The following is a 9532-nucleotide window of genomic DNA, read 5'->3' as shown; positions in this document are numbered from 1 at the left end:
TCCTCTTTTTCCCAGTGTTTTCATTGAGTCCCAAGTAGCTATGCAGCAGGATTACATTTGTCTCTGTAGTGACTCTCCCGCGCACACCTATTTCCCACACGCAGTGTTACTGGATGTTCTTTTCTTGATGAGTCATGGGCCGAGGAATGCCTGTTGCCATTAGGGTGGATCCTCTTGCTCGATCACAGTAGGCCTGTCTAGTTGGCCATGGTGCTTGAACAAAGACTTATGTTATTGATGTTTCTCTATTGTAGAAAAACATGGTCAAGACCAACTTTTTAGATTCTCTGTCGTAATATCTTTTCTCAACTCATTAGCCTACCTCTTGGCTGGAATGTTCACATGTCATTCAACTAAAACGAGGGTACAGTATGGTTGAGCATGTTCAGACTTGCTGTAGTCTGTCAAGCATGAGTAAATTGTGTAGTTTTTTTCCTACTGAGAATTAGCCTAGTTTTATGGCCACTCGATAGGTTACACATTTTACGGTGTATTTTCATTACCATTTTGTGTTTTTTTTCACCCCTAAAAGGACTTTGCACCCCCATTGAACCCAACCCTTTTAAAACTATTTTCTTTACTGGGCTACACATATTACTGTCATTTATAATTGCTGTCCTTTTTGGCAATTGACGCTCAGCCTACTTCTGTCGTGTCTTAAAATAACCCAGAATAATGCTCCACTGAAAACGTGGCCTAATTAAGGGCTCGCTCCAATGTCTCCGTGCAGGTGTTTTAGTCAGTACAACGCCCATAAACCCTGCTGGAAGATGGCACTCCCTAAATGCATCTCTAAAGGTCCTAGAAATTGTTAACCTGTTTTTTAAGACAACTCCCAGCTCAGAGTAGGTTTTAGGGTAATGTGAAGACACAGCCCAGACAAACTCTGAGCCCGGAGTAAAATCAAACAATGAAAGTTTCAGCTTGTAATCGCAACAGTTTTGAGGTACGCAAAGGAAAGATAGTGATGATGCTCCTGGACTTTGTTGCAAATAATGGGGAATGACCAATGAGGCATCGCCAGCTGTGTACGGTTCAGACGACCACGGTGAATGTGATTGTCAAATGTTGCAATTGTGAAACGTTCAATACTTTTTGCCTGACAGTCAGTTTGCCTTCTAATAAATCTTTGCTAATATGTTGGCGCGCATCAAAGTTTTTTGTTTTACAAATTCTGTTGCTTAAAAGCAGAATTTTTATAATATTACCATTGCCAACACTTGTCACACCCATTTAATTACTCGAAATTACATCAAATCACTTGCCGATATTGTTGCATAAAACATTTTGGAAGGTCTATCATTTTCATCAAAGTTAACATTGGCCCTAGATGCCTTTAATTGCCCAATTTAGGCTTTTTTTTTTTACGTGTTGAGTTTCAAAGGGATAACTTGCAGTAGAGTTGCAGTAGTCTGGACAGGAGACGACAAGTTCCATTAGGACCAGCGGCGCTTCCTGTGTGTGGAAGGGTGGTACTCTAATGAAAGTCCCTTTACTTCTCATATGGGACCTCTTGTCTGGTAAAGTGTTGGAATTTCTCATTAGTATCGGCCAATGTGAAAAGGGAGTCTCCATTGAAAAATTTGTCACATGTTCCCACAAAAAAAGACTATAGAATACTATATTACCTAGAATATAATTCTGTTGAATACTATACTACACTGTAGTATCTCTTGATCGTGTAGTGCTTACTATATAATTTTGTAGTATACTGTAGAATTCTATACTACACAGTATCTCTTGAATTTGTAGTGCTTACTATAGAATTGTGTAGAATACTATATTAAATACTACAGTATTATCTGGAGAAAAAAAATTGAAATTACTATACTATGTTTTTACTATAGTAATACTACAGTATTTGTAATGTAGTAAATTATACTACAGTGTATAGTCATGTCCACAAAAACACTACATTAAATACTACAGTATACTTCTGCAAAAACACTACAGTGAATACTAATACTACAGTATTTATAGCATAGTATACTCTAGTATTTTTCATATGGGTGCAGGTGCTATGACAGCCGCATAACAGAAAATATTATAGTGCTTCATCTGTGAATGGTAATGACAATAGTGAACTTCCACTGTATTTATCTCTGAACGTACTTATTTTCTGAGACTAACTTTTAAAGATTAAATTAAGTTGAGTTATCAATAATGAGAGACAGAACCATTAGACAAAGAAAGCATAACCTGTTTAAGATTCCCTCCCCCAGAGCTTAAAATAGAGAGGGTAATAACATGGGGAACTCTGGGTATGAGGGTCACATGTGGAACAGAATGTCAACAGGCCATTAAAGCGGGACCTCAGCTAAGCTTTCACTGGGAAATAGACGGGCGGGGGACACTTGAGCAGGCAGGCACCAATCTTCCTAACTACCACTGTGCAACGGCTCACCCCACTGAGTCAACTGTGAAAACAACAGGGCATATTTATAGGAAGAGGTGGCATGATTACACCAATGCCATTTCAGAGCTATTCTAGTCTCCCAGTCTTCCTCTGGGCAGCAAGGGCAGTTCCCTTGCCAGTTCTTTTATGGTGTTAGTTGGAGATTATTTGTCCTGGTGGTGAGCCACACTATTAAACAGATTTATCATCACACAAAACTGAAACTGACACCATTACACCCTGCTATCAGATTCCAGTGTAAAATGACTAATTTACATGTCCTATTAAACTCCACAGACAAAGGTTTCATTTATGCTCATTTTGCACATTCCCTCACACTTAATATCCATTTATGCTGGTTAGCTGACATAGAGGGACAAGCCTGTTATTTAAGCCTCCGTCATAAAATGAAAGTTTCTGATCCAAGGGTGTTCTGGGTGGTCAGTCACGTTTACATACATCTCTACATCCTAGTTTGTCTGTTACAGGACTGTCTGTGATTCATATGTTTTGGTCCAGTGAGAATCCAGAACAAGAGAGGGGAGTGTATATTTGGTAAAGCTAGTCACTGTGCTGTGAATAGTTGAATTTCCCTCTCACTGATCTGAGAGATGGGGCTTTCTTGTGTCTACAGTGACATGGGTGAGCAGCTGTTAGCTTAGCATGGGGAGGGGGGGGGGGGGGGGGCTGTTTACTATCTCTGTTTAGGCCCAGTTCACTTTCCTGGCATGGGTGCTCGAGCCCCTGGATTTATGTGGTGGTATGCATTACCCTTGATTAGTCTCTACATTGCAGCTGATGTACCCAACGGACTGCCTCCAGTCCTCAGGTTTCTATAATCACCACCATCTGCCTTTTTCAACAGGGCCGTTTTAGGCTGTCCCGTATGAACAAATAATATAGCTCTAAACACTAGTATTGCTATATTTATATACTATAGCATTCACTGTAGTGTTTTTGCGGATATGACTGTAGTATACTGTAGTGTTTTTTCCGACATGACTGTAGTATTTACTCGTTTTTTGTTGTATTATCTGTAAGATGAGGGCAGTGGGAAGGTAGGCCCCTAAATGGCAGGTAATCCGACAAAGAAGACGAGTAGGCGGCCAGTACATTGGAAAAAACATTAGCAGCTCAGCATTGTACATGAGGACGCACAACTGCAACACTGTTTGACTACTAGTCTTCCTAAGGAAGTGTTAAGCTACTACTAGAGTCTTCCTCAGACAGCGTTAAGCTACTACGAGAGCCTTCCTAAGGCAGCGTTAAGCTACTACTAGAGTCTTCCTCAGGCAGCATTAAGCTACTACGAGAGCCTTCCTAAGGCAGCGTTAACCTACTACTAGAATCTTCCTCAGGCAGCGTTAAGCTACTACGAGAGCCTTCCTAAGGCAGCGTTAAGCTACTACTAGAGCCTTCCTAAGGCAGCGTTAAGCTACTACAAGAGTCTTCCTCAGGCAGCGTTAAGCTACTACAAGAGTCTTCCTCAGGCAGCGTTAAGCTACTACTAGAGTCTTCCTCAGGCAGCGTTAAGCTACTACTAGAGCCTTCCTAAGGCAGCATTAAGCTACTACTATAGTCTTCCTAAGGCAGCGTGAAGCTACTACTAGACTCTGGAAGATAGAGGGAGCAAACAGGGCCCAGACCCTCCTGGCTACGGAGCACTCACAAACAGTTGGTGGCTGTGTTCAGTGCGAGTGCCACCGTGGGGGAAGTTTTCTGTAGGTACCTTGTGCCGTTTATAGATGGATTCCCTGGTGGAGAGGCAAACATGAACAGCCAGCCATCTGAGGAAAGTCCTGTTCGGATCGGAGTATGTTGTCAGGGTCATGATTATTGTTTATTGGGGGGGGTACAAGTTTGATTATTTCGTTGCAGGGGTGGATGAGGGAGGTGGATGAGCACATCTAGCGGGTCGTTTGTGTTGTTGGGTGGTTCTTGGCTGTTTAAAGGTCTTGATGTGCCTCACAACTGACTGCCTGGTGCTCCCCTGTACTGACTTGATGGTGGACTGGAGGTGTGAAGGGTCTGGACTGAGGCTGTAGGTATGTCGGTAGGTAGGACTGGGGTCTGAACGTAGCTTCTGCTCTTTACTAAAACCTGTAGGGAACACAATATATGGTCTAAACTCACTTATGGGTGGCACACATTGGGATATGGGAATAGGTAGTATTTACTAAAGTGTTTTTTTTTATGTATTATCTTTGGCAGAAATGGGGGCTTTCTCTTTGAGGAAAACTACTGGGCAAATACTAAGAGCAAATGTTCCATATTCTGTAGAACTGGCATCTGAACAGATAGTTCAGTGCCTCTGCTCTTTTCTATAACCTGCAGGGAACACAATGTATGGTTCATACTTCGCATGTAGGTTTCTCACTCATGATTGGCATAAATTGGGGGATGATAATGGGTGGAGTATATGCAAATTAAATAATGTACTAATACTATAGTTTAAAAAAGTGTTTTTGCATATAATACTGTAGTGTTTAATATAGTATTCACCAGTATACTACAAAATTCTATAGTAAGCACTACATTATCAAAGAATACTACAGTGTGGAGTGTATTATTCCACATTATAGTACAAAATTATATAGTAAGTACTACACATGACCGAGGGATACTGCAGAGTGTAGTTTAGTATTTTACAGTATACAAATCAAACTTTATTGGTTGTATAAACATATTCAGCAGATGTTATTGCGGGTGTAGCGAAATGCTTGTCAGGTACCATGAACAGGGTGACCATGTTTACTGTTGGTGCCTTACTACAGTTTACTTCATTTTACTTTAGTTTACTATACAATTCTATAGTAAGTACCATGGTATTCTATAGCAAACTGTTGTATTTTTTTTATGTGGGGTCAACCTCTCTTTTCACATGTTCAACATGACTCAATATATTCAGTGGAATGGACAGATTGCCTGGTCCCAGACCTGTTTGTGCTCTTGTCTACTCTATGGCATTGTCAAGCCAAACAGTGTTATTTGTATGTGCTGTGAATGGCAATTCAGCTTTTTGCTGCCATGTACGGCCTACATGTAGTAATAATAATATTAATAATAAACTACCACTAACTAAAATTTTTATTAATTTCTAATTATGAGTTAGCAAGAAAGCAGTAAGAGACTTGCAAGCAGGCCACTGGACTGATGCATCACAAACACACACCATGAGTCATGGTGCTTCCATGCTAATAACAAAAGGACTCATGCATCACACAAGACAATAGAAACTTGGTAAGGGTGTGAGCAGAGACCGATGCCATCCAGCAAGGTGTTTCACTCAGAAATTTGAGGAGTGCTATTTATAACTTTCGTGTACTGTAGTAGTACTGCATTAAAGAGGAAGAGGATCATTTATTTAAATGTTTGAAATAATCTAATCATCAAGAGGTTTGCAGAGAGGGAATATTTTGTTTACTATTAGTCCTTCCACATATGTCAGCTAATACATGTGGTACTAATACTTGACCTACTTTAAGCATGTGTTTGTGCTATCACTTGCCATTTAAATGGGTATCATTTTCCTTGGAGGGATGTTGTTGTAGGCCTCAAGGTTACTGACCTATGAAGAAACCAAAATGTGTGCTATCAGTAACAATTGAATTTAGCGGATACGTGCTTAACAAAGATTATCCGTTGATGTCATATGACAAGTCAGGCTGCAAAATTGAATAGAGTCTGGACAACCACTTTTTTTATGAACAAAAGGTTGAATTCCAGTCAAATATCCAGTGTAGCCAACGTCCGTGGACTAGTTTTATGTAACTCTCTATGTCCCCATTGATTTGTCAATCACTTTGTTTGACATGTTAATGAGACTACCAGAGAGGAGGGCATAATATAGTATGTTGGCCTCATAAAAGTTAACAGAAATGTCTATAACATAGCTGAAGTAGGTCAGGTCATGGTGTAAATGTTTAGTCAGCATTTGTAGTGTCCAACAAGTGCTTGAGTGGCATGCCTACAATGAGCGCATTTCACAGCTCACACAGGTAGATATGTAACGCTATCACTCCTACAGAGCAGACCTCACACTCTCCAACAAACAAGGGTAGAGTTGACTGAAGCCATGCTTGTGTTGCATTCTAGGACACAAATATCCTTCTGAGAAAAACAGCCCATGTGATTTCAAAAAAGTATATTTCTTAATCTTTTTATTCGGTCAACAACACCCATGGCAAATTCTATACATGTATTAATTCTCCAGTCATCATAAAAAAAGGCTATGGAGGGAAGACACTGTCAGAGGTGGAAAGTAACAAATTACAACTTTTACTTGAGTAGTTTTTTTCACCAGTAGTTTTACTTCTAATGAGATTTCATTAAAGTAACAGTACTTCTACTTGTGTAGGATATTTCAATATTCTTTCCACCCCTGGACACTGTGTTTGCTTATAATTTACTGTATGTGTAGTGCTTGACTTGAACAGGAACACACCAGTTTGTTTTCTACTGCTAGAGTTCCGGTCCCTCTTATAGAATATTGGCTATTGTCTGGCACCTAAATATGTACAGTACTGTGTGGTACCCAGAAGAGTAGCAGCACCTATTTCAGTCCACTTCAAGCACTTTGTATGTGTACAAAGCAGTGATATTTTGTGGTGACAGATACCTGCATAGGACTGTGTTTCACCAAGGAGGTAGACAGAAGAAGTAAACACTGTCCAAACCAATGCGGGATGATCAAATGCAAATTCCTGTTGATATAGCTCTGGTTTCACCTAGTCATGCCAGCTTGTGCCATGTGTTTCTATGCTGAGCTCAGTTCACAACAAACAACAAATACATTGCTACATATGTAAAACGCATACCTTTCAATAGTTGCGACATGAAAACCCTTGTACCATCCCGTATCCCATATCAATACACAAAACAGACCTTACTTTTATCCTTAACTGAAAACAAATCTTCAGCTAATTGACACAATGTTGCGATTGTGACCTCAACATTGTTTCCTGATACCAGTGATTCTAATGTTAAATTGCAGTAAAGTCACAGACCGTAAATCTGAGTAAGAGATTACTTTCTATCCATGACATGAGGTATTTGTAATTATGGTGAACTATGCCTTTAAAAAGATTACAGAGACCCAATTGTCTGTCTAAAACGACCCACTTCCTGTCTATTATTAAAAAGATGATCCTCGGGGTATTTACTTTAATCTTAGCATTGTCTTGTGCTGGATCTGTTTTTCTACTTTATTGTTGGACAAAGTTAGATTGACCTCTCATCATATTATATTTTGTACTACCATTTGACATTTTAAGATTGTTAATCATCATACTAGTAGAATAAAATGTCTGAAATCAAGTCAAGACTAGGAGAGGTGGGTGAAGGTAAGTAGCGTGTGTTCTCACACAGCAGAGAATAAGGGGAGGAGTCACACACGATGGGCTCCCGGGTGGCGCAGTGGTCTAAGGCACAGCATCTCAGTGCAAGAGTCATCACTACAGACTCTGGTTGGATTCCAGGCTGTATCACAACCGGCTGTGATTGGGAGTCCCATAGGGCGGCGCACAATTGGCCCAGCATCGTCCGGGTTAGGGTTTGGCCGGGGTAGGCCATCATTGTAAATAAGAATTTGTTCTTCACTGACTTGCCTAGTTAAATATAAAAACACACAACAAAAAAACACTAGGTTACTGGGCATGTGAGGTTAGTGAACCACATAGCAGGAGAGATAGAGGGTACCTAAGCACAGAGGGAAAGACACTTGGAGCGATCACTTGTCCCAGGTTCACCCAAAGCTCAAACCCTTACACGCTCACTGAGGTCGCTGGCTGGAGTTACAAACATGACAAAGCTCAAGACACAGTCAGCTCAGGTTTCTCTCATGGGACTCCAGCAGCAGTGGTCAGCTGTCAGAAGGCTTTACTATGCCTGCTGTGTGTGTGTTTGTAACCAATCTGTAATTCACCAGAAGGTAGTTGAAAACAAGCTGCACCCAGAAGAGTCAATTACACGGATACACACAGACCAGTCATCGGTAAATATATCTAACTCACTTCTGAAGAAGGAGGGAGACATGCTGCTCTTCTTGTCAGTATGTTAGTAAGAATATCTTACAATAAAACTGCGAATTCTAAATTGTAGTTCAATGATTTTGCGCTATGTCATCTGTCTATGAGAATTACTATTGTGAAATGACATTCCAATTGCTGATATCTATTGCATACATTCTGGCCAAAATACACATGGCTAGCCTAGCTTTCCCCATGTGTCCAATTTGTTATTTCAATTAGTATAATGCTATGGTCTTTACATCTCTTTCATCAATTTAAATTTCTCTCTGAGCTGGTGACAAAAATAGGACATTTTAACGTCTGTTCTTGGATCGTTTGCTATTTATGCCTTTACACCCACGGAATGGCGATCATCCTTAATATCCTCCTTCAATAATGGAATTCAGTTTCTATTCATATTCACTTACTCCAGAGAATTGTCAAGCCACCTAGCACAGTAATTGTGGCTGCTGGCCATCATTTAAAAGGCGTCTTAAAATAACCTAATCATCAACAGACAGCAGATTATTTGAGTGTATGTATGTATGTGTGTGTGTATGTGTGTGTGTATGTATGTATGTATGTTGAGGTGATATCCATATTTTGGACTGTTGGATTTGTATTTTATTTGACCTTTATTTAACTAGGCAAGTCAGTTAAGAACAAGTTCTTATTTACAATGACGTCCTACCTCGACCAAACCCTAACCCGGACGATGCTGGGCCAATTGTGCTCTGCCCTATGGGACTCCCAATCACGGCCGATTGTGATACAGCCTGGAATCGAACCAGGGTCTGTAGTGACACACTGCATTTCTCTAGCACTGAAATGCAGTGCCTTAGACCGTTGCGTCACTCGGGATGACCTTTCTTTCTGCCTGCCTGCCTGTCTGTCTGTCTGACGAGCTGATGACCAGTAAATGAGCTACAAAGATCGAAATGATCAGCTGCGTCCCCTGCTGGTGTAGCAAAATCAGTAAAGACTACGGTTACACTTGTAGGTGACGTTTTTTACATTTAATTTAATAAAATAAAAATAAAAATAATAATAAAAAAAAATTGGAGAAAAATCAGTATACATATGATGTATACAAACAGACAATGATAACATATGCTAGGGGGTACAACAA

This window comes from Salvelinus fontinalis, chromosome 4 (genome assembly GCF_029448725.1).
Source record: "Salvelinus fontinalis isolate EN_2023a chromosome 4, ASM2944872v1, whole genome shotgun sequence".
In the NCBI taxonomy this organism is placed as follows: domain Eukaryota; kingdom Metazoa; phylum Chordata; class Actinopteri; order Salmoniformes; family Salmonidae; genus Salvelinus; species Salvelinus fontinalis.
The sequence above is the reverse complement of the archived record's forward strand: the minus strand, read 5'-3'. Positions refer to the sequence as shown.